General features: G+C 33.0%; 1 long non-coding RNA gene across 5 annotated transcripts; it reads left to right on the top strand.

Moving 5' to 3' along the window:
* Positions 1–15,481: 15,481 nt before the first annotated feature.
* On the top strand, positions 15,482–19,498 carry LOC136221968 (uncharacterized). 5 transcript variants are annotated; one of them, XR_010685428.1, is made up of 3 exons: positions 15,482–15,732; positions 17,711–18,467; positions 18,595–19,498. It is a non-coding gene; the product is annotated as an uncharacterized lncRNA (long non-coding RNA). The 5 variants fall into 5 exon arrangements; XR_010685429.1 differs by having other exon boundaries at positions 17,711–18,878; positions 18,961–19,498; XR_010685426.1 differs by adding an exon at positions 16,355–16,401 and having other exon boundaries at positions 17,711–19,498.
* Positions 19,499–26,026: the final 6,528 nt, after the last annotated feature.

Raw genomic sequence — 26,026 nt, 5'->3', positions numbered from 1 at the left:
AACACACCCCATTCTGAATTGATTTCATAGTGTGTTTTTTCTAGAAATGACTTCGTAATCTTTCAATGAGTCATATCTATGTGATGATATATAAAATCTCCTATTTTTGTATAAAAGAAAATGAGCAAAAACACTATCTTTCTAGCAACACCAATATCACTTCCACAGACCATTTGAGGTATCAAACGGATGAATTTTTCTACTAGGCTGAGTGTTCCAAAAACTAGACATCCCGAGGAATCTGTGATGTGTTCGTGGGCCTAATTCGGGTCCATATGGAGAGAGAAATAAGCTTTGAAAGTTAGAATACGTGTCTACGTACCAACGTCACTTCAACAGACCACTTGAGGTATCAAACGGGCGAATTTTCACACGAGGTCAAGTGTGTCAGAAACTAGACATCCCAAAAAATCCGTGATGTGATCGTGGGCCTAATTTGGGCCCATATGCAAGGAGAAATTGGGTTTAAAAGTCAGGCTCATGCCAAAAAAGTTAGTTAAATTAGTTGTTATCCCTATTTTTACTCTAACCAACTTAACTACCCACTCACTCTAACGAACTTAACCACCACTACCAACCAAATAAACTGAAATTAAGGGTTAGTGGAGAGAAATTAGGATTTTATTTACAATAAAACCTGCCATTTTCAACTATAAATAGAGCCATTCCTCTTCTCATTTCAACACACAAAAAAAAAAACACAAACACAACTACAATTCTCTTTTGAGTCTTTTCCTTTAGTTCTTAGTCTTGTTCTTTTAGTTTTTCCAGTTCTAAGCCAGTGATTCCTAGCTTTCTTTCTTTAGTTCAAGTTCGGTTTTTAAGATTCTCATTGTTTGAAGTTCATAATCTTCGCTTTGTTCTTCTTTTTATATATTCTGCCTAGATTTGTTTTCAGCCTCAATTTGGTATTTTAAAGTCCCTTTTAGTCCAAATTTTCACTTTATTGTTATTCCCAACATCCTAAATTTGATTTTAGGCTTTCGTTTCGCTTAATTCTGTGTCCGAAAACTCTTTTTATAGATGTTTTGGTGTCTCGATCTTCCGTTTCAACTTTCAAATTTTGTTTTTATTATTTTAGTTTTTGTGACAGCAAGTTGATTTAATTTTGAGTAATCCCTTTTGCTTGACTATTGTTTAGTTTCTCGTCTAATTTCCAATCCAAAATCATTCGTAAATCCTCGATCCTAAACCTAAAAATCTACAAGCATTCAATTCTCCCATAGTCATCATTAGATCATTATTGAAAGTTCATACTCAAGATGTTCATATATCCAATCGTTCGTTCAAGTCGCACTCATGCCCATGGAATCTCATCAAGACATGTCAAGCTAGCCACTTGTTGGCTTCGAGTTTGTCATTTCAATTTACTTTCAATTCTATTTGTAGCATTTCAATTCCATTATTTCATTTATCGCATTCCAATTACTATATCCTTTGTATTTTATTTTATGATTAACATCTATAATTGATTTATCTATTTTTCGATAGACATAAATTGAATTGTAATCGCATTTCATTTCATCATTTTCTTGTAATCAAGCTATTCCTATCAATAAAATTGACTTTTCCTCAAAATCCTTATGTCAATTTCGCACTTTATTTTTTGGTATCTATCATCGTTCTAGTAAAGCTTCTATAGCGGCACTAGATACCCGAGAGAGAAATTTTCTCAATCCTTGTGTCCCTCACTAGTCGATTCGTTTAGAAATCAAGTTAGGCACATATTTATTACGTAACAATCTAAATTAATTGGGAATTATTTCTCTGGTACACTCGCACTCCAATCCACACGTGACAAGATTGAGATTGGCAATATTTCGAAAATATCGCTAATAGTTACTATACTCAAAACTCATGTTAACTTAATTGAACTCTTTAATATTATGATTGTATATGTTTGAATTTAATATTGTCCATGTGGATACGATACTTGATTACTTACCATTTTATTACTTGAGTAGTTACACTTACTAACAGTATGTTAGAAATAGCACAACATCCATATATTAAGAAATTAGCGTTAGAGATTGAAATTATCAGTAAAATAAATAAGTAAAATTTTGATCCTTCCAAAGTATGTGGAAGTTGCGATATATATATATATATAGGTAAAGGCTATGATTACTTTGTTTTTGACAAAGTAAGCCTTACTTTGTGTGTTTTCACCATTGGATTAATTTTATGTTCCACCATCCAATGGTGAAAACACACCAAGTAATGGTACTTTGTCAAAAACAAAGTAACCATAGAAGACACCATATATATATATATATATATATATATATATGAGGTGAGATCCAGCGTGACAATAGTTTAAGTTGTAACAATGAGCTTATTGTGTGACATAACAAAACTACATAATTTTGATGATAATTAAAAATGGCAAGGTGGCAAATTGGTAAATAAAATGAAAGAGAGGATAGAGAAAATTGTTTTATTTCTTTTCTTTAAAATACATTTTCCCGATATCTCTAATATCGTTTTTCAAATTTTTTTATACTATTAGACTCGTCTAAATTAGACGGTCATTTTAAGATCCCTGAAGCTCAAGTAAAAAAATTCTGGTGAACGGAATCCAGGTGGGCGTTTTCCGGCGAGAAAAGAAGTGTCCAGAAAATTCTCAAAAAATTCCAAAACATGTAAAACATTATTCTAATAAACTTTAATTTTTGGGTCGAAATAGGATTTCTTACGGTTAAGTCCTAATAAAATTTTTTCCTTAATTTTATCCATTTTACATGCTTCAACAATTTGTTGGGACTATACCGTAAGAAATCCCGCTTCGACCCAAGAATTAAAGTTTCTTAGAATAATGTTTTACATTTTTTGGAATTTTTTGAGAATTTTCTGGGCACTTTATTTCTCACCAGAAAACGCCCACCCGGATTCCGTTCACCAGATTTTTTTTACTTGAGCTTCAGGGATCTTAAAATGACCGTCTAATTTAGACGAGTCTAATAGTATAAAAATTTTCGAAAAACAACGTTAGAAATATCGGGAAAATGTATTTTAAAGAAAAGAAATAAAACATTTTTCTGTTGGAACAATGCAAGTATTATGTTGGAACAAATGATACAATGATTTGGAACAAATGGTACACTGATTTGGAACAATGTAAGTAGGACAAAAAATGTGTCCAAAAAATTATCAAAAAAATCGAAAACATGTAAAAAATCATTTTAAGAAACTTTAATTCTTGGCTCAAAGCGAAATTCCTTACAGTTTTGACCCAATAAATTGTTGAAGCATGCAAAATGGATAAAATTAAGGAACAAGTTTTATTGGGACTAAACCGTAAGAAATCCCGCTTCGACCTAAGAATTAAAGTTTCTTAGAATAATGTTTTATATTTTTTGGAATTTTTTTAGAATTTTCTGTGAACTTTTTTTCTTGCCAGAAAATACCCACTCGGATTCCGTTCACCGGAATTTTTTTTACTTGAGCTTCAGGGATCTTAAAATGACTGTCTAATTTACACGAGTCTAATAGTATACAATTTTTCGGAAAACGAGGTTAGAAATGTCAGAAAAATGTATTTTAAAGAAAAGAAATAAAACAATTTTCTGTTGGAACAATATAAGTATTATGTTGGAACAAATGGTACATCGATTTGGAACAACGTAAGTAGGACAAAAAACGTATCCAGAAAATTATCAAAAAATTTCAAAACATGTAAAACATTATTTTAAGAAACTTTAATTCTTGGCTCAAAGCGAGATTCCTTACAGTTTTTACCCAACAAATTGTTGAAGCATGTAAAATGGATAAAATTAAGGAAAAAGTTTTATTGGGACTAAACCGTAAGACATCTCGCTTTGACCCAAGAATTAAAGTTTCTTAGAATAATGTTTTACATGTTCTGGAAGTTTTTGAGAATTTTCTGAACACTTTTCTGCTTGCCGGAAAACGCACACTCGGATTCCGTTCACCGGAATTTTTTTTACTTGAGCTTCATGGATCTTAAAATGACCGTTTAATTAAGACGAGTCTAACGGTATAAATTTTTTTGAAAAACGAGGTTGGAAAAGTCAGGAAAATGCATTTTAAAGAAAAAAAATAAAACAATTTTCTCTTTCCTTTTATTTACAAATTTGCCACCTCCTTTTGGTTAATTACAAAATTGGTCCTTGTCACACAATAAGGCTTGTCACATCATAAGAGATGTGTCACACCTGATCTCCCCTATATATATATATATATATATATAGGGGAGGGATCAAGTGAGAACCTCCTCTTAGGTGAGGACAGGTGGGAACATTTCCTTATAGTGAGAACACTCATGAGTATAAAAATCAATACACTTACGTAACAATCTAAATTAATTGGGAATTATTTCTCTGGTACACTCGCACTCCAATCCACATGTGACAAGATTGAGATTGGCAATATTTCGAAAATATGGCTAATAGTTACTATACTCAAAACTCATGTTAACTTAATTGAACTCTTTAATATTATGATTGTATATGTTTGAATTTAATATCGTCCATGTGGACAGGGGTGGAGACAGCCCGGAGCTCGGGGGGCCGAAGCCCCCATGGTCTCCGGCACCACCCCTGAGGAACAGTAGTCGAATCTCGAAAAGCCCCCCTAAGAAAATTAAAATAGTCCTTATACAATAGGACTTAATTATATGACATGAAGCTAGGTTTGCCTTGTTGGTCTAAGTGGGTGTTAAAAGATTTTATGTACACCTGAGGTACCATGTTTGAACCCACACCTTCTCAATTTCTATCCACTTTTAATTTTTCTTTTAAATCCCTCTTTGAATTTGATTATTTTTTCTATTATTGCCTTAATCTAATTATATTTTCTTTTTCTATCATTGCCTTAATCTAATTATATTTTTTTTCAATATTATTATCTAATTTAATTTTTTTATCATTCTTATTATTTAATTTTAACTTTTTTCTTTAAACACAAACCTTCAAAGAACAACTTCCTAAATCGAAACAAGTAATTATATGGTGTACTATTTACGTTTTTTACTAATTTGACATTTTATAAACTAAATTGATATTTAAGTCCATTTTACACCGTTGAACTTAGAAAATTAAATATGTTTACGCTATTCACATTAGACACTTTTATTTTCGGTAACATTCACATTAGGCACTTTTAATTCTTTAGAAAACACACTAAGATGAAACAATTTTATCATGCTGGAAGGCAAAAAAAATTTTTCCAGCCCTAACGGGCTGGACTTTAGAAAATGGCCTAACCGCAGAGCTAAAATTAGCCCCCCATATATGAAATCCTGGCTCCGCCACTGCATGTGGATACGATACTTGATTACTTACCATTTTATTACTTGAGTAGTTACACTTACTAACAGTGTGTTAGAAATAGCACAACATCCATATATTAAGAAATTAGCATTAGAGATTGAAATTATCAGTAAGATAAATAAGTAAAATTTTGATCCTTCCAAAGTATGTGGAAGTTGCGAGATATATATATATATATAGGGGAGGGATCAAGTGAGAACTTCCTCTTAGGTGAGGACATTTCCTTATGGTGAGAACACTCAAAACTACGTCGTTTTGAATATAAAAAACAATAAAAAATACTATATGCTATTGATGGGGTTCAAACCTTGGACTCTTCATCTACACTCCACGCTACTTATCATCAAGCCAATTGATTTTCTTATGTATTATATCACGTGCTGCTTAATATACCACTGCCCTTTTAGCTTCTATTGTTTAATATTTGACGCATGCACTTATTAATATCGATTAAATATGCATAATAATTAATTATTAATAGAAAAAAAAAGAAATGTGCATAATAATGAATTATTAATAGAAAAAAAAAATCCAAGAACATGCTCTAATTTCTTATTTATTTAATTCCTTTATATTTTTGTAATTTATGTTATATAAGAAAATATATTTTTTAAAACATACGTTAGAACATATATTTTAACTTTTAAAACACGAACTATGAAGTTTAGAACATACGACATATTTTTTAGAACATACATTATGTTTTTAGAACATGTGTTATGTTTTTTCGAACATGAGTTATAAATTATATTATAGAATAAATGAAAAAACGATCCATATATCTACTGATTTTTTAGAACATTATACTTAATTTTGGAACACAAACTATATATTTTTTAAAACATACGTTAGAACATATATTTTAACTTTTAAAACACGAACTATGAAGTTTAGAACGTACGACGTATTTTTTAGAACATACGTTATGTTTTTTAGAACACGTGTTATGTTTTTTCGAACATGAGTTATAAATTAGATTATAGAACAAATGAAAAAACGATCCAGATATCTACTGATTTTTTTAGAACATTATACTTAATTTTTGGAACACAAAATATAAACTTTAGAACATACGTTATGTTATTTAGAATATGAGTTATAAATTATATTATAGAACAAATGTAAAAATGGTCCATATATTTACAATGTTTTAAAACATTATACTTAATTTTTAGAACACAAATTATAAAGTTTAGAACATATGTAACAATATTTAGAAAATCATCTAAATTACAAAAATATAGAGGAATTAAATAAATAAGAAATTAGAGCATGTTTTTGGATTTTTTTTCTATTAATAATTCATTATTATGCACATTTCTTTTTTTTCTATTAATAATTTATTATTATTCACATTTAATCGATATTAATAAGTGCATGCATCAAATATTAAACAATAGAAGCTAAAAAAGGCAGTGGTATATTAAGCAGCGCGCGATATAATACATAAGAAAAGCAATTGACTCAGTGGTAAGTAGTGTGGAGTGTAGATGAAGAGTCCAAGATTTGAAACCCCATCAATAGCAGTTTTTTTTTTAATTTCCTACTCAAAATGACGTAGTTTTGAGTGTTCTCACCATAAGGAAGTGTCCTCACCTAAAAAAGGGTTCTCATAAGAGCCCTCTCCTACATATATGCTCTAAAATATTTTATTTTAGATAAAAAAAAGTTAGTAAAACTCGTATTTTTTCTATGAAAATATACCATTTTAGCAAATCATGTATCTTATGATATTTGTAATCGAGCTAGCGAGGAAAGAGTTAGCTGCCCAACTAGCGAAGAATTCACTCTTACGTGAAAGCATGCTCTGTAGCCGAGCTAAGGGCTCACTATGCCATGTGGGAACCAAACCAACTAGTTTACGTGTCGTCTTTCGTAAGAAACTTATCCGCTCCTATTCGGTAATAACTTATCGGCTTAGCTTAGACCATAGCTTCGGAAACAAAACTATCAAATAAGAAGAAATATGGTATATGATTCAATCCAATAAGAAATATAGTAGATGTGTAATAATTTTATTCTTTGTATTAAGGCATAAAATAGAGACAGTAAATGACATAGACAGATCAAGGAAGAAGACTAAAACAGTGCCATTTTCCTGCTAGCTTGATAGGGATAATGAAAATCAGAATAGCAAGGGTAGAAAAGGAAGCAAAATTGTTGTTTTACAATTGCTTCATATGTTTAAGGAGCCATGTAGCTTCACTGACCCTCTAAATTTCAAAATGTTAAAACTAACCTCCTTAAGTTGCTTATTTGGAACAAATAATCTATCAAATTCCACGTGGTGGCACGTGATTGGAACTTCAGAAAATCATAACTAACCCACTAATATCACGTGTTGCCAATCACATACTGCTACCACGTGATATTTAAGAGGTTATTTATTTCAAATAAATAAGTTGATGAGTTAATTATAATGTTTTGAAGTTCATGGGCCATTTGCAGTTTTTAAACAACTTTAGAGATGTATTAGGCCAATTTTAAAACATTCTAATAAAAAAAATATTTTTAAATTATATAAATTTAGTTTTCACAAATATATATTTTTAGATTTATTTATTTTTTTCATAAGCTAGTTTAGGTTTCTGCCACTCTTTTTTCAACACTTTTCTTCGTCCTCTTTACTTTTGTTATGCATTTTCAACTTTGCCAAGGTGTTTCTTCTTCTATTACTTCCATTTTCTTTCATAGACATTAATTTCTATTTCAACTGCATGTTTAGAGATTGGTGATAATATGCAGTAATTTTTGTTCTAGATGTGCTCTTTTAGTGAGTTAAATTTTCTTATATACTAATTTTTTTGGGTCTCTTGTGTTTTAATAGTCTCAAATGTTCACTTTGATTGTATCATTAATATGCAGTGTTTTTTGTTCTGAATGCGTTCTTTTAGTGAGTTACATATTCTTACATACTTTTTTTTTTGGTCTGTTGTGTTTTAATGGTCTCAGATGTCCACTTTGGTTGTACCATTAATATGCACTAATTTTTGTTTTAAATGTGTTTTTTTAGTGAGTTAAATATTCTTACATACTAATTTTTTTTGGGTATGTTGTGTTTTAATGGTCTCAGATGTTCACTTTGACTGTACCATTCGTGAATATTCTGCCAAATTTTCTCAAACGTCTCAATTTGCCTCCACCATGTTTCAAGGAATTTGTTGACAAATTGAACCATGAATATGTTTGTGATCTTTCTATTTTTTGTATGGATGAGTCAGGGAATTATGATGTACGAGTTTTTAGAGGAAGTAGCACTGACCATTGTTTGGGAGCTAAGTATTATGCTTCTCTAGCTTTGCTTCATCATCTGATTGCAATGCATAAATTCACTGTCATTGACATAAATCACAAAGAATTAACTGAATTAAAGTCTTCTGTGGTTTCTTGTGTACCTACCCAAAATACTTTACTCCTATTACCTGCGAATGAAGATTTAGACATAGACTCTGTTTTTGCTGATATTAAGGAGTTAGGCTGTCTTTCTCCTGTTGATCTTAGCCCACAAGTAAGTTTGGCTTCCTACGAAGCTTTAGAAGCACGACTTCAGGAAATGGTGAAAGAAGTTGAAAGGATGACAGCCGAAATTATTAAGTATCAGGCGGAATGAACATTAATATCTTTGAAGGACCACGTAACAAAAACGCGATTCAAAATTTTGATTCTACAGAAACAAAAGAACCGCAAAAAGCAATCAAAAGAGGGCAAAAAAAGTATATTAGAAAGCATGGAATGAGCAGCACACAGAAAAAATTACCTTGAAATATCTTCTAGGGAAAGAAAAACAAACACATCGCCGGCGATGAGAATCAGCATAAGTCGGTTCCTTAAAATCACCAACCACATCTGCTCAGGGTTTTACATCATCAAAAGAGAATTCAAGATAGATAGAGACAATGAGAAAGTATGAAATGATAGAAAGTGTTCCTTCCTTCCATGTATAGATCTGCTGGATTTGAGAGAGAGAGAGAGAGAGAGAGATGAAGCGTACCCCTTCCATTCACCAATCATTTCTAGCCCTGGCACACGAAACGACATTGTCTGTTTATCCAAAGCTTCTAGGTTTTGCTCTACTCCTGAGATGTTGTCACTCTTCATTTTTCTCCTATTCTTCAGCATGCTTTCCATATTGTAGCCTCTTCAAAATCCATTTTCTTCTTTCTTCCTACCTAGCATCGGCCGGTTCGAACTTCTTTTCATATGGTGCCAAAGATTTAGAGATCACAGATTTATGGGTTTTTTCGTCACTGCAATCTATAGTGCCAGAGGTTTATAGATCACAAATTTGGGGGTTTTCCGTCGCTGCGATCGCTATGGCGGATGCTCTCGAAGCTCTTCACAAAATAATCTTACTATTCTTTTTTTTTCGAATTTGCGATGCCTTTAATTGCTTCTAATTTTTTTGCTTTTCTTCTTGATTTGGGTCATTAGATTGTTATCTCGGTGCACTCGATCAGATCCTGATCAGAGCAAACAACATCAACAACAATGAAAACAATATTCTTTTTCTTCTTCTTCTAATCAAAACCAACTACAATATTAACAGATCACTCATTCTTCTTCTAACAAGGTAAAGCTCTATTCTCTTCTTTTCTTTTCTTTCTTTTTACAATTTCAATTTTTATTGTTCCGTTTTCTTTATTTGAATTTATTCCCTAATTTAGGAGTTGTTCTTGATTTTGATTCTCTGTTCGCCATGGGAGATGTTCACGGTAATTTCTTTTCCTGTATTTATGCCAGATCTTATAAGGTAACATGTGTTTCCAATCTCTTCATTATTTGTTACTTTTTGAATAGTGCCCTTAAACTAATTTTAAGGGCCAGAGGTATAACCGTCTAAAATTTGAGGCTTGAAGTATTATCTAGTAAACCAAAGATTACGGTAATTTTTCATTCCGACAACCAAACTTTATCAGTTCTTGCATCATTAATCGCATTCACCGTCTTACGGTTTTTGAAGGTAGGTAGCTTTTCTGTTTGATTTGAGGTAATTTTCTCTACCTTTGGAGTTCTACATTTTCTGCTCTCCTGGATTTGACTTTTTTTTTTCTTTCATATGCCTGTTTTTTGCCATATAATAATATTTATAATATTGACAACTATATAACATGATTATGCAGTATGAGTTTATGATTATGCAGAATAACATTTTCATTTATTATTTTTCATAATAAATTCAAATGCATACTTATAATATTAATGACATAACGTTTTCTTTGTCTACTCTATTTAGTTGACCAAAAAGGAAATTCCAAGTTATTTCAACTTTAACTTTTGAGGAATGAAAGATTCCATTGATGGTAGATGAGATAAATGGAAGCAGTAGAGAAAGTTTAGTGAATAAATATAAAAGAAAATACAACAGATAAATTGAAAGGACAGTTTATCACATGGTATTCTATTGTTTACTTTATCAATGTTTTACCTTTTTTTCCTATTGTGTTTTTACTAGGGGTGGGTACGGTTCGGTTAACCGGTCCAGTAAGCAAAATAATTAACCGAACTGTTACCTACGATTTTTTAACCATGCAAACCGAAACCGGTCCATATCAATCGGTTAACCATACAACCGGTTAACCATTAATTTCGGTTAGGTTTTTTGGTTAACGGTTTTTAACCAATTCTCACTGGTTAACCAAAAATCAACGGTTAATCATAATTTTTACCCAAATCTAAATTTTTAAATAATATTAAAATACACATAATTTCAAAAATTCAAACGAAATGAAAACGAAAACGATGGTGGGTGGGTGAGAGTGAAGAAATAGAAGAATAGGGTTTGATAATAATTAGCAAGCAGCAGCTTTACTTTGTTAGGCTTTTGTTTTTTAATTGTATAATATACTCTTTTTTTAATCAATTGTATAATACACCCTTATGTTTTTTTTCGAAAAGTAATATACTTTTATGTTATATATTAATAATATATGTTTTTGAATCATTAATAATATATATTTTTTGCTCGAAAATCTTAATAATATATGTTATATAATATATATATATATATATTTTTTTTTTAATTTATATTTATTAAACGGTTCGGTTAACCGTTAAACGCGGTTTTTCAACATGCTAACCCGAAACCGAAACCGGTAACCATTAATTTTTTTTAACCATTAAGAAAACCGCCTGTTCGGTTAACCGTTTTTTCCGATTTGGTTTACCGGTTTCCGGTTCGGTTACCGGTTTGATCGGTTTTTTTGCCCACCTCTAGTTTTTACTTTTGAATACTTTGTATGGCTTACTAATTTTTATTTGGTAATGCAGTTTATGATTGTGTTTTTTTGCTAAATTTTATTTACTTTTGTATTTTTTTCTTCTTACACTGGCCATCTTTCTTTTATAAGGTAATTCCTTTTCACTTTTTTGTTCAATTTTGTACTTGGTACAGGGATTTGCAATTTCCTTATTTTTCTCTCTTATGTGAATTTGGATGTTATCACATGCTAGATCGCACAAGGTAAACTACCTTCTTCTTTTTCATTCTTGGCTTATTTTGATATGCTTATTTGCTTTTGGTTGCAATTTTTTTCTTCTTCCCACATTCAGTCTTTTCAATTTTTCGACATATGTGAGGATTTTAGTTTCGAACAGGATCCACCTATTTGTTTCGCCTCTGCTCTTCATAATTTGGGGCTTCATGTTTTTTATAGGTTTTAATTTTTGCATTTGTTTGGCTTCATTTTGTTCATTTAGTGAAAAAAAATTCTTATGTTCATTGTATCTACATTTTTTTGCATTTCAAACCCATAATTACTTTTGAATTGTCACATAGTAATCCAACCCAAAATATTATTTTAAATGCATTTGACTATTATTATTTTTCTATAAATGTAGGTTAATAACTTTGGGTTTCACCACTAAGTTTTTAAAGTTTCCAATAGATTTTTATGTGTCAAATTTTTGTTTTGGGAGTCCCTCATCATGTTTCCTTAGACAAAATGATTAAGTTAGAAAATAAATAAATAATATAGAAGATGCTGAGTTATATGTTAATTAGGTAGCCATTATCTTTTAATAATTGCAGTGATAATTTTTCCTTGGAAATGTCTAAGAAAATGAATGAAAATGACTTTATACAATGTATTTCAATGATTATATTTCAATTGCTTGAAGAGACTTAAAGAACTCATAACAAGGATAAGGACACTAGAAGATTACAGTCTGCAAAGTTGTTAATCTAAGGCTTCTACAAAGAATGTGAGAGTTTCAATATGTTTTAATATGTCATTCACTGTTTCTATTTTATGCCTTAATACAAAGAATACAATTAATTTCTAAAGAATAGTTCTCTATTGAACTCAAATTTTGGACAGTTTTGGATGGGAATGTAATATTAATATTACGTACCTTCATCATCTTATTTAGAGAAATAAATCATTTATATATCATCAAGCAAGTCAAATCCCACTTAGGTGGTTTGATAAAACTGAAAATTATATACTGAAAAAATAAGTACTGAATAAAATGTTAGGTTAAATATTTTGACTTATCAAAATAAGTAATTTTTAACTTAACTTAATTAATTTAAGTGGTGGAGAAACAACCGTTATGAAACACACTTAAATTAAATAAGTGCCTAATATTTTAATTTAAGTGATTAAATGGGTTACCAAACAAAGCCTTAGTTCCACAACATCTCTTAATTTATTTTTTGCCTTAGTAAATAACTTAAATAATCTAAATTAGATTTATATTTCAATTTAATACCATTTAAATTAATTTTTCCTCGTCGCGAAGCAAGAGTTGTTTACTAAAGGACACCGAAATTCGTAACCATTTTATTTATCATATCAATAGTAATAGCTATCTACATATTATATCAACGATCGATATGTAAAATCTCTTGAACTACTCTTACAATGAAACTGTAGTACAAATGAATAAAATACATTACTTCTATAATTATAAAATACACGGTTATAAGAACATATGCAACTACAATCGCTGGTGATTTCACTGACATCAATTCCAACGTAGGAACTATTATTTCTATTGCTTTGCTAATGCACTCCTCCACCATCTTAGGAGTACTCGCAGCCGTTAACACAAGTAAGACCATTACGACCACCTCACTAAATCGAGCCATCAATTCCAAGAATATGTATTTCGAGGGCGTTTTACGTTTGATTGTGTTTGTGGTTTCAGGGGAGGGGGTTATATAGTGTTTTTTTTCAAATTTTCACCCTTCTATCCAAATTTGAAGGGTTACCTTATTTAGATTGAATTTCATACATAAGTAAGATCGTTACGATTAGACCTGGGCATGGGCCGGCGAGCCCGTCCGCTCGGCCCGGGCCCAGACCCATTTAGCCGGGCTTGGACACATGGAAATACTGTTAGGTCCGGCCCGGCCCAAGCCCGTATAAGCCCGCCAAAAACTGGACGGGCTTGGGCTTTACAACTTTTATATCGGGCAGGCCCGGCCCGGCCCGGCCCGATATACTATATATATATAATATATATATATATATATATATATATATATATATAAATTATAATATATATTTATAAACATAAATATAAATAATTTTTTCAAAAAAAAACTTTGCTGCAGAAAAAAAAGTTTGTTGTTTAACTTATAACATATATATATATATATATATATATATTTATATAAATTATAATATATACATTTTTATATAAATTATAATATATAATATATAAATATAAGTTATAATATATTTTTTAATACATAGATGGGTTTGGACGGGCGGGCTTGGGATTCATATCTTCGGCCCGAGCCCAGTCCGAGCCCGAGTCCGATTAAATTTCTTGCGGGCTGGGCTGGGCTTGGGCTCGCCAGACTTTATCAAAAGCCCGACAGGCCCGGCCCAGCCCGGCCCATGCCCAGGTCTAGTTACGATCACCTCATTTAGACGAAATTTTATTAGAAACGTAAGGATTTTTAAAGGGTTAATAAGGTAATCCTCAATTTCTTTCCAAATTTTAGAGTTTTTGGGAGGTGTATACCAACTCCATTCTTTATCCCGAAATAAAGGTTAAAATGGTCAAGATAAAGTTGGTATTCATCCAATAAAATTTTAGGTATCCACGTATGTCATTAAGTTAATAAATTTTAATATATTAATCTATATTTTAGAAATTTTAGATAATCAAACTAAAAACTATTTGGGTAATTATTGAAATTTATCTCATGGAAACTAAATTGTAACATAAAATTCAATTTAAACTAAATTAAATTAGCTGTCAACATTTAAAAAAAAACAATTTTGACCTTTAATTAGACCTTTCCTATTGTGGACCAAGTGAAGTTGTTAGAGCCAGAGTGCAATTCAGAATGGTATTTAGTTATATCCAACTCATATATTTTTGACCCTATTTTAAAAAATCAATTCCAAAAATAACAATTTTTAGGTCCTAATATATACGATAATGAGTTGGTCCGATATTATAAATCCAAGTCTCCTCAGCTATTGCATCTTCAAAAGAAAAAGAATCAGATTTAATATTTAACAAAATGAGTTGCTTTTTAAAATAATTTATCCAATTACTGGTTTATAGAGTTTTCTCTTAATTAACTCAAGTGATTTCAGATCTGTTATCACTCAATCTAACTTTAAAACAAATTTTAAAGCTTTTCAAAAAAAAAAAATTAAAGGAAAAAGGATAAGAATCATATTTGATATAGTGTTTTTTAATTTTTAAATTTAATGTACACCACTTGAAGAAAATTTAAATTTACAACCAATTTCACCTTTCCCATTCCAGGCATCCGTAGCAATATTTTCATAGTATTTTGACCTCACTGGTGGAAAAATGACCATTTGCATCGGCCCTTACAAAGCGCGATGCAAAAGGTTCATTTGCATCGGCCCTCTATTTGGGGTCGATGCAAAAGGTTCATTTGCATCGGCCCTTATTAAGGACCAATGCAAATAAACGTATTATTTGCATCGGTCCTTTTAAAAGGGCCGATGCAAATAGTAATTGAACTATTATTTGCATCATTTACATCGGCCCCTTAAATAGGAGCAATGCAAATAACTGTATTATTTTCATCGGCCCTTTATAAGAGACCAATGCAATTAGTGTTAGTATAAAATTTTAAAAAAATAATAAATTAGAAAGAGGGTATTTTGTAATTAATTGGGGTGAATTTATAAATAATGAAAAGTTAAGTATAAATTTGGATTTTATTTTAGGGTTACTTTCTCATTTGCACCGCCTCCATCTCCCTCTTCTCCTTCTCACAAGACCAAACCCAACCTTCCATGGCTGCGCTTTCCACCGCCGGAATCTCACATAGAGCTCACCTTATCGTTTCTTGGAGACTCTCGAATTTCATAAGAGATCAGAACGGAAACAGCCCGAACCAAACGCCGATTCTTAGCCATCGTCGAAATCTCTAGAGTTGAAATAGAGATGGTAATTTTTTGGAAAATGCAGTTTCGAGTGCCGTGAAGTCACCGACGCCAAAGTGAGTAGATAAAACCCTAACTCCTTTTGAAGTTTGTTTGTTTGATATGTCTTTTGAGATATGGCGATAATGTTATATTTGGCTTAATATGTTGAGTTTATGCTATAGATTTGGCGCTCTTCCTTCTCTCTCTTAAATTTATTGTAATTTATAAATGTGTTTAGGTGTCGAATGTTCTTGCTAGCAAATTTTCAACTGGGTGTTGCCTGATCAATTTGTTCATTTATACTTTTGGCAATTGTCTTATTTAAATATTTTCATATTTTCACCGAGCATTGATGGAGATAAACTTCGTGGCTGTGGAACTACAGACTGTTTGGGACACTAAATATATTTAATGTTTGCAATTATTCATCGAAAATTGAATTTTGTCAAGTTAAAATATTAGAGAGTTAAGTTGTAAAAAATTGAAAAGATAATTTTCATTGCCTATTATGCTTAATAGTAGTATGGTATTGTTAAAGAATTTAAATGATCCTCTTAATTATCTAATTATCTTTGCCTATATGATACTTAAAGCAACATAACATTGTTAGAAAAATTAAATGCTCCTCTTAATCTTTTTCTTTTTATTCATGTGACATGTGAATATAATATGATAAGTTTGACCTTGTGCTTGTAGATTCTGGATTGACACAGCAAATAAACAGCCTTGTATTGGTATTGGTGGTATGATTCCTTGGGAACTTCATTTCACAGGGGAATTTTTTTAACAGTGGTCTTGCAAACAAAGTTATACCACAATCTCTAATTTATGCTATTTATACTTGTGAATTTGCCCACAAAGAAACATGTATTGCACTTCAATTTGAAACTTCAAGATGTACTATCGTGATAGCTTATTCACGTTTCTCTATTTCCTAAAATAGCCGAGGGATCAAAAAGTTTTTTTGGAGCACCCTTTGCCATTTTGAAAAGAAAAACAAGAGTGATATACTTGTATGTATTGACTACTTGTTAATTGCTCGCATAAACAAGTTGAGTTTAGATAGTAAAAAATTCCCTATGTGTAAGTAAAACTTGTGTATCTGTGATTACTTGTATGAATATTTAGACACTAGCAACTGATCTTATACATAGAAATAATTTAAATTAACAAAAAGATGAGAAATATGGATATTGTCAATGGAATGCAATCTTTCGAAAGGAGATGTTGCCACTGGTTCTGTCCATACTCCTTTTTGTGTTGCTCCCTGACACTGATTTTAATGTTGTTATATTAAATCTGGTACTATTGGTTGTGCTCCCTGACACTGTATGCACATAATAATTACATCTGGGAACATTTTGCAAAAGAACGGTATTTCATCTTAACATTTTTCTAATAATCACTAATCATCAATAGTGCTGTACTAACTAGTCGAGCAATAGCTAGAGGATGAAAATTGGTGGTTCTTGTAATTTGTTTAACATTCTTATATAAGAATAAGCCTATGTATCTGAAGTTCCTTCATTTTTTTATGAACAATTGTCCATGATATGTTTGAAATCACTTCCTCTTTTTGACGATGATATTCTTATTTCCATGTTTTGGCTTAGTTGCAGTATTGTGTAAGTTAAACCTCTTGGTGTGCAAAACTCGGTTTCACTTATCATATAGGGTGATTTTGAGTTTGTTAGGTTCTGATATAAGATGTTTTAATGACTTTATATATTTTAGACATGTGAAACAAGTAGTTTGTTCAAAATTGTAATCTGAATTGTTGTTTAATTAATGCCTTTGTTTTTCTACAATTAAAAAGTTGTTGCCACGCCAAATCTTGATGAATTGCTCGCTCAAGGATACACCAGCTTCTGTATTTGCTGATGTTTTGGTCTTATTGGCGAAAGTTCTATTCTATTTTAAATGTATAATAAGTTTTTCGGATCTCATATGAATGGAATTGGTTGTGTTTTTGAACCACTGAGGCTCCTTGTGTGTCTGAATCACTGAGGCTTATTGTGTTCATGACGATCTCGTTGCTCTTACTAATTGCAGGACCGTAGAACTGGAAGAGAAAACATGCGATTTCCTCAAGAGGCTGGGAAAATAAATAAGCGTATAACTGAATCAGGTGACAGTAGTGGTTATGAAAGTAGTTTCCAATGGAAAAACTGACAAGGAATGGAAGAAATTACTTCCGTATCTCAGGTCTCGTAAGTGGCCATATGCAAACTTCATTTCGTTTTTTAATTTCAGTTTCATTTCTCTTTTGACTTCATTGGGGTTGAGAGCTTAACAATCTGCATATTTGGCCCCTTCAATATTTTTCCTATGTACTACGATTTCGTAATCTATACTGACTCTATGCTTACTCTTAGTAGAAATACGATACATTTATGGTAATCGGTGTTAGCTTATGACAACAAATTATGAGAATTCAAATGTCGATGGTTCTGTCTGTTATATGAGGTTTTAGATTATTGTTGTTTTTGGATTATATCTATTATTTAGATTCAAAGTTTAAATCTAGTGGATGCTTGTTCATTGATTTTACGGTTCTATGGTTTTCATTTCTCCATGTTATTGGGTATTTCTATGAGTATGACAGAGGGACTAATTTGGATCAATTCATCTTATCTTCTCCATGTTATTGGGTGTTTCTATGGTTTTAGATTATTACTGTTTTTGGTTGAGGAACTAGAAGCAGCGGTGCCTTGGAAGAGTTATTTCAACTTTCTCATATACTCAACCAGTTGCTATGGTGGTACTTTCCCTTGATCCTCTACGACCTGAGGATTCCTGTCCTCTGCACGTACGCTTTTGATTTACCTCTCCTAGTTTTCTTTCAATTACTAATTGACGCCTCTCTTTTTTTATTGTCTATTATTGTAACTTTAGTAAGTTTGATGCTTTTTTCATTTTTTTTTTCTTCAAAGCAGGTATGCTAATTAGAGATGTTGCTTACTACTTTTATATGTTTTAGCCATTACGGCTGGTGCAATCTCGATCGATGTTCATTTCTTCCTACTTTATGTATTACATCCATGCAAATTGCGCATCAGTATGATAATGATAATGATATGTTTTCAATGTATATGGTAACAGGAATGCATACCAGTTGAAAAGTGTTTGTGCAGCCCAATTGCAGCAAAGAAGGTTTATCTTAGGATGAGGGCCAGAAGAGGCTGCATCTTTTGGCACCAACAAGCTTGAAGAGAAGAAGGTTCTTTTCTTTTCTTTATCTTGTTTCTGTTTTTCCTTGTATCCTGATTACTAATATCTAACTATATTGATTCATCCAACAGGAAACTAAAGTATTAAAATTTTTGGGGTTTACTAATATCTAATTATATTTCTTTGACTCTCATCATACAAGTTCTTTTTGTGGGGTGGGGAGAGTTTGTTGAAGTTGATTGTTTTGTAGTTTGAGATTTGAGACTATGGTTTGATGTCCCTTTTTACAGCAATATGAATACAAGGATCAATTATTCCACACATTTTTGGTATAAATATTCCGAACAGAGGTTGCGACCTCACCTCAATCAAGTCCAAATGGTAATCGTCCCTTATTCCTATGTTTATGATAGCATTTTGTGTTCACATTTTGCTTTGTTTATTTTATTTGGTTGCTGGGGAATTTTAGGAATAGAAAGTGGAAAATCAACATTTTGTTTCATGAGTATATTTCAGCATGAGCATGGACATTAGTTAAGGACATAGTAATCTATATTTTCTCCATTACACCTACCATGTGGCCTCTTACTTTGTGTTCTCCATTATAGTTAAGGACATATGTATATGAAAATTCTCCATTTAATATATATGAATCAAAGTTATTTGCTATATTATAGAGCTCCATTCAATCCAAATTATTATTTTTTATTTTTTTTAAATGACATTTTCATCGACCGTTTAAAAGGGCCGATGTAAATGAGACTGCAATTGCATCGACCCTTAAAAAATGAGATGCAAATGCTACATCATTTGCATCGGTCCTTTTAAAAATGTGATGCAAATGCTACATCATTTGCATCGGCCCTTTTAAAGGGCCGACGCAAATGCTACAACCATTTGCATTGGCCAACGACCGATGCAAATGTGATGCAAACAAATTTGCATCGAGGGCTTTTGCATCGGCCAATGGCCGATGCAAATGGCCATTTTCCACTAGTGCTTGTTACTTCTGTGATTTATTTCATTCAGTGTTCCATATATATAATCATATCAATGTTTATTTATCATATCATCGATCTAGCGATCTACATGTAAAATATGTTGGACTACTTTTACAATGAAATTATAGTACAGATAAAGAAAATAGATTAATTCTGTAATTACAAAATACACGATTATAGGAACACATGCAACTATAATTGTCGATGATCTCACCGACATTGATTCCAATGCTGGAACTATCATTTGTATTGTTTTGCGAACACACTCTTCCACTATCTTAACAGTATTGACTGTCGCTAACACAAGTACAACCATTAAGATCTCCTCTTAATGTTGTAGTGTGGGTAGTTGTAAGCTATGTGAGCAAATAAACATTTTTCTCCACCCTCTCATAATATCAAATCAATTATAACAATATTAATTATTTATATATACATTTATCACACACTTTCAACTCTATATAAATAAGAATTTAGTTTACATGTGAGAGAAATTTAGTCATTGTGGCTAGTATGTTACTTATTATTTCCATAACCCTTCATTGCTTTGTATATGGATTCCACATCCCCCTGAAGTAAACTAATTAACAATACTTTTCTACCATAAAAAAATCATATTTTTCAATATTAAAAAAACACGTTTCATATTGTAGGAATAAATATAGTAAATGGGCTCTGACCAATTTATTGATCCATTTATGGCCTGTCGTAATTTGATCAGTTAGGTGGGTGAGGGGAAATGCAAAATGAATTGACTGAATTAAGGACAAAATTGGAAAGTGAGTGGAAGATTGAGGGCAAAATTGGAAAGTGAATGGAAGGGTAAGATGATAACAAATTGAAAAAAAAAATAAAATTGACACTATTTACCATGCTTCACTTATATATATATATATATTAGAAAGATGTCATTGTTTTGCTTCGGAGAGAAAATAACATGGATATATTTTTCTAAATTAAAATTATAAATAACAAATTTATACTTGGATTAATAAAATTGCAATTGGAAGTCATTTGATTAATAATGAATATTTTTAAAATTATATTAATAGAAAATAAGATATTTGTTTCCAATACATAAAATTAACTAATTATTTAAATGCGTTTTTATTGTTAAATAAATATTTTTTTTTTCATAAATCTATAAACAAAATTTAAGGATATTTTTAATTCTAAGAAAATTAAAAAAACATTGTGAATAAATATTAGTAAAGAAAATATAGTGTTTACTATACCCGACTAGCAACATTCCAAAGTATAAACAAATAGTTGTTTAAGTTGTTTTTTTTATAGGTAACATTGTTTAAATATATAGAAGTTAATTATGTTTTTATAGTTAAACAAATATGCTATAAAAAATCATTAAGTAAAAAGTAGTTATAAAGTTATTTTTTCATTATATAATCAAGTCTAACCATAAAAAAAAATAATAAAAAAAAGTATATCAATGTCGTAAAAATTTAATAGAGGCTTAATACATCAAAAGTTCATGAACTTGCTTAAAGTACCATATTTTATTTAAAATGACCTATTACCCCTCCGAACTTGCTTACAATGATCCATTTACTTCTGAGCTTGATTAAAGTGATATACATTTCAATTTGGCTAAACTTATAAAAAAAATTTCAAAAAAAAAAAAAAAAGTCTAATTTGTGATTCTAAATCTTTAAAACAAATTAACTTTTTATTACCTTTATGATATTTAGATTTAAGGATTTAATTGTAATATTTTAAGCAAATTTAGGAAGTTAATAAAACACCATATAAATTTAAGGAGCTAATGAGGCACTCATGTATAACCTTTAATACATCCAAATGCTTCTATATGGAAAGTTACAAAACACTTTTAACTTCAAGAAAATAATACATCCAAATGCTTCCATATGGAAAGTTAAACACTTTAACTTCAAGAAAAAAAGTACACATTAATAAAAAAAAAACTTCATTAATAGAAACCACTTTAGTTACACCTTTAGCTACACCTGTTTCCTGTCGAACAAAAAAGAAAATAAATGAAATTTTGTGTAAGCTCTTTACTTTTTTTTTGCTTCTACTAGATATATATTTAAAATATTATTTGAAAATTTATTTCACATTTTCATTACTATAAATTAAATACTAAATATTTTTTTTGGTAGAAACAGGAAAGGAAAAAACAAACAAAGAACAAGCTAACCTGGGATTAGTCTAGGGAAGCTAACCCCAATCCTATCCTCAAGAAGAAGGGAAGAGAGATAACTAGGGGGTTCAGAGAGGGTAGTAACACCTAACACCCCCTCATGGCCGGCAGCAGCCAAGCGATCAGCAACACGGTTCTGCTCTCTGAAAATATGACTGAAATCTACGATCTCAAAGGAAGAGCAAAGCCTTTTAATAGCTTTGATAAGGTTGCGGCTATTAATACCAAAAACATGATTATCAGAAATCATTTTGATGGCCTCCATGTTATCCGACTCCACAGAAAGCCTTTTAAAGCCTAGACTTTTAGCAAGCTTGATACCAGAGAGAATACTCCAGAGCTCCGCAGAGAAGGAACAGCCTAACCCCAAATTCTGGGTGAACCCAGAAAGCCAGGCGCCCCCCGCGTCTCTAAGAACACCTCCTGCAGCAATCCTACCATTAAGAAGGCAGGAGCCATCCGAATTTAACTTTACAACCCCATCTCTCGGCCTGCTCCAACCCACGAGATGTACATCCCTAATCTTGATAGACCTGGCCAGGGAGTCCCCTTTGAAACTCTCAATAATAGAGGAGAAATTTTTCGAGAAGAAGTCAGCTAAGTTTGGAACAAACACTGTTTTACTACCAAAAATCTCCTCATTTCTCCACTTCCAAATTTGATGACAGATAATAGCGAATAAAATGTCCCCATGCTCCATGTAAGACAGTAATTTTCCACTAATACCATCAGAGAACCAGTCATCCACAGAGTGGGACATGAAGGAAGAGAGAGTATGGTTCGGGAGAATTTTATTCCAAACCTCTTTACTCCTAGAGCAATCCCTAAGAGCATGGACCAAAGTCTCAACATTGCCTCTGCATCTACTGCACGCCCCTGAATCCACCAAATGCCGTCTATGCCTATCAGCATTAGTAAGCAACCTGTCCTTAACTCCCAGCCACAGGAAGCTCCTAATATGGTAGGGGACATTGAGGGCCCAAATGGATTTCCAAACATCCGAGGGAGGATCGGACCTGTTGAGGGAGAAAGCTTCAAAGGCAGATTTGCAAGAATAAACTCCATTATTAGTCAGTGCCCAACAGTGCTTATCCATGTCCTCCTCTTGATTGCTAACCTTCATTCCCCGAATTCTGAGGAGAGTCTCCAGGCTAAAGAAGGTTTCAAACTTCGACCAGATCCAGTCCCCTTCAGAGTCCACCACGTCGGCAATCCTCCAGTTCTGGATATCACTAGGCGGGGGGGAGTTACACACATCGATTAGCGGTTTATCCCCAATCTAGGTGTCAAACCAGAAACTAATGGTCTTACCATTACCCACCTCCAGACCAAACCCCAAGCAGAATTCTGCAAACACAGTGTTAAGCCCTTTCTAGAGGAAGGAACAATTGACGACTCTCTCCTTTGGGCCCCCGAAGATTTTGTCTTTCCGATACTTACCACGAAGAAGGCAAACCCAAAGATCGGAGGGGCATTGCCACATACGCCAAAGGAGTTTCATTAATAAAACTTTATTATTATCCTTAGCTTTCCTAATGCCCAGACCACCAGAATCTTTCGGCTGACAAACCTCATTCCAAGGAACAAGATGGATCTTTCTTCCCTCGGCAGCTTCCCCCCACATGAACCTATGGTTAATCTTGTCAAGATTATTAAGCACAGGAGCCGGAAGCTGACAAGCCTGCATAATATGGTTGGGAGCAGCACAATTAACAGATTGAATAAGCATGAGGCGACCAGCGAGAGAAAGAGTCTTGGCTTTCCACACGGCACACTTGGTGTTGGCTTTATCCAAAGTATCTTTGAAGGAGACTTTAGACACTCGCTCACTGTGGAGGGGCACGCCCAGATACTTCCCAAGAGAATCAGTAAGAGGAATACCTGACAGATCACTTAATCTTTTACAAACTCTCGGATTCATATTCTTTGAGCACATCATCCTAGATTTCTGGATATTAAGTTTCTGCCCAGAGGCCGAACAAAAACAATCAAGAATATCCATAATGACACTCAACTACTCTTCATTACCTTCAAGAAAGATAAGGACATCGTCTGCAAAGAATAAGTGAGTCACCTGGGGGCAGAAACTGTTGATCGCCACTGGGTGGAAACTCCCATTATCAATCGCATCTTGAATCAGGTGAGAAAGCCTTTCCATAGCAATAACGAAAAGGAAGGGACTCATAGGATCCCCCTGACGGATACCCCGGCCTGGGGAGAACTCCTCCGACATATCCCCATTGACCATAACTTGAAACACATGAGAAGAAATACATACCTTAATTAACCTTCTCCAGCTGTCCGGGATCCTAGCTCTCTCAAGACTCTCCATCAGGAACTCCCAATTGATGCGATCATAGGCCTTCTCCAAATCCAGCTTCAGAGCCACAATGCATTTCTTTCCCTTCCTAATCTTCATCGTGTGGACCATCTCTTGGGCAATCACCACATTATCCATCATTTGTCTACCAGGCACAAAACTACCTTGATTCTGACAAATGATCGCAGGAAGAATGCCCCGAATTCTATTAGCCACAATCTTTGTAACCGTTTTGTAAAGAACATTACAAAGACTGACAGGTCTCATATGCAAAAAGGAAGAAGGCTTATCAATCTTAGGAATCAGAACCAGGAGGGTTCTGTTAACCAACTCTATATCCTTAGAACCATTGAACACACCTAAGATAAAATTATAGATGCCTTCCTTCACAACTTCCCAATGCTTATGGTAAAAGCCAGCCGACAAACCATCAATCCCAGGAGCTTTAGAAGCCCCAATGCTGAAAATGGCTTGGTCAATCTCTTTTCGGGATATAGGTTGAAAGGCATTCTGACTACTTTCCTCACTGATCAGAGGAAAGGTAGCAACAGAGTGAGCCCCCTCCAGATGAACAGGTTCCTCTTTAAACAGATCCTTGTAGAACTCCAGGGCCAAATTCCGAATAACCTCATCTTCATAAACCCAACCACCATTAGAATCCTTAATGGCCTCAATTCTATTCCTTTGCCTTCTGATCATGGTAGAAAGATGGAAGTACCTGGTATTACGATCCCCATCTCTAATCCAGGACTTCCTAGACTTCTGAAACCAAAGGAACTCCTCATGTCTAAGCACAGCTTCTAGCTCCTTCTAAAGGGTTCTGAGGAGGCCCTCCAAGCTGTGATCAAACCTCACCTCCAACCTGCGTTGAATGCCCTCCATCCTATTCAATAACTTGTTCTTCCTTCTAATAATATGCCCAAAGACATTCTTATTCCACCCCTGCACATTATTCCCGAACCCTTCAGCAGCTTGCAGGACATTCGAATGAGGTTTCCAGTTCTCGTGAATGAACTCTTTGAACTTAGGATGGAACTCCCAAGCCAGCTGATACCGGAACAGTCTCTTACTCCTAGGACGCTTCCCTTTCAAAAGTCTAAACAAAATAGGACAATGATCCGAATGACGGAACAGGAGGTTCAACACAGAACACTCAGGGAAGGAAGTCTGAGCTAAAACATTAGCATAGACTTTATCCAACCGAACAAAGGTATTATTACGCTTCCAAGTGAATCTATGACCAGAAGCCCCCAGATCGGAAAGCCCACATAAATCCATATTATTCTTGTGGTGAAGGCAGCGATTAACATAATGATTGGAACCCCCTCTCAGGTCACTCATAAAGGCAATATCATTAAAGTCACCCGCCAAAAACTAGGGCTCAGAAATGCTGACACTCATAGAGTAGAGAACCTCCCAGAGCCGTTTTCGATTAGTTAAGATAGGGTCAGCATACACTAGTGTAATAAAAAAAGGAGTATTGCCGGTGATACTCACTTTACAGTGAATAAACTTCTTATCTATGCTAAGGACATCAAAATGAATCCGATCTGGCCTCGAGAAAAGCCAAATCCCTCCAGCCCGGCCAGTTGCCTCCGATCTAACACAGTACCAGTTTTTAAACTTATTAACCACCTCATCTGCTTTATCTCCACTAATCTTAGTTTCCAAAAGAGCAAAACAAGAAGGATTAAACT

This window comes from Euphorbia lathyris, chromosome 3 (assembly GCF_963576675.1).
Source record: "Euphorbia lathyris chromosome 3, ddEupLath1.1, whole genome shotgun sequence".
NCBI classification, from domain to species: Eukaryota; Viridiplantae; Streptophyta; class Magnoliopsida; order Malpighiales; family Euphorbiaceae; genus Euphorbia; species Euphorbia lathyris.
This window is presented reverse-complemented; position numbering and strand designations above follow the sequence as displayed.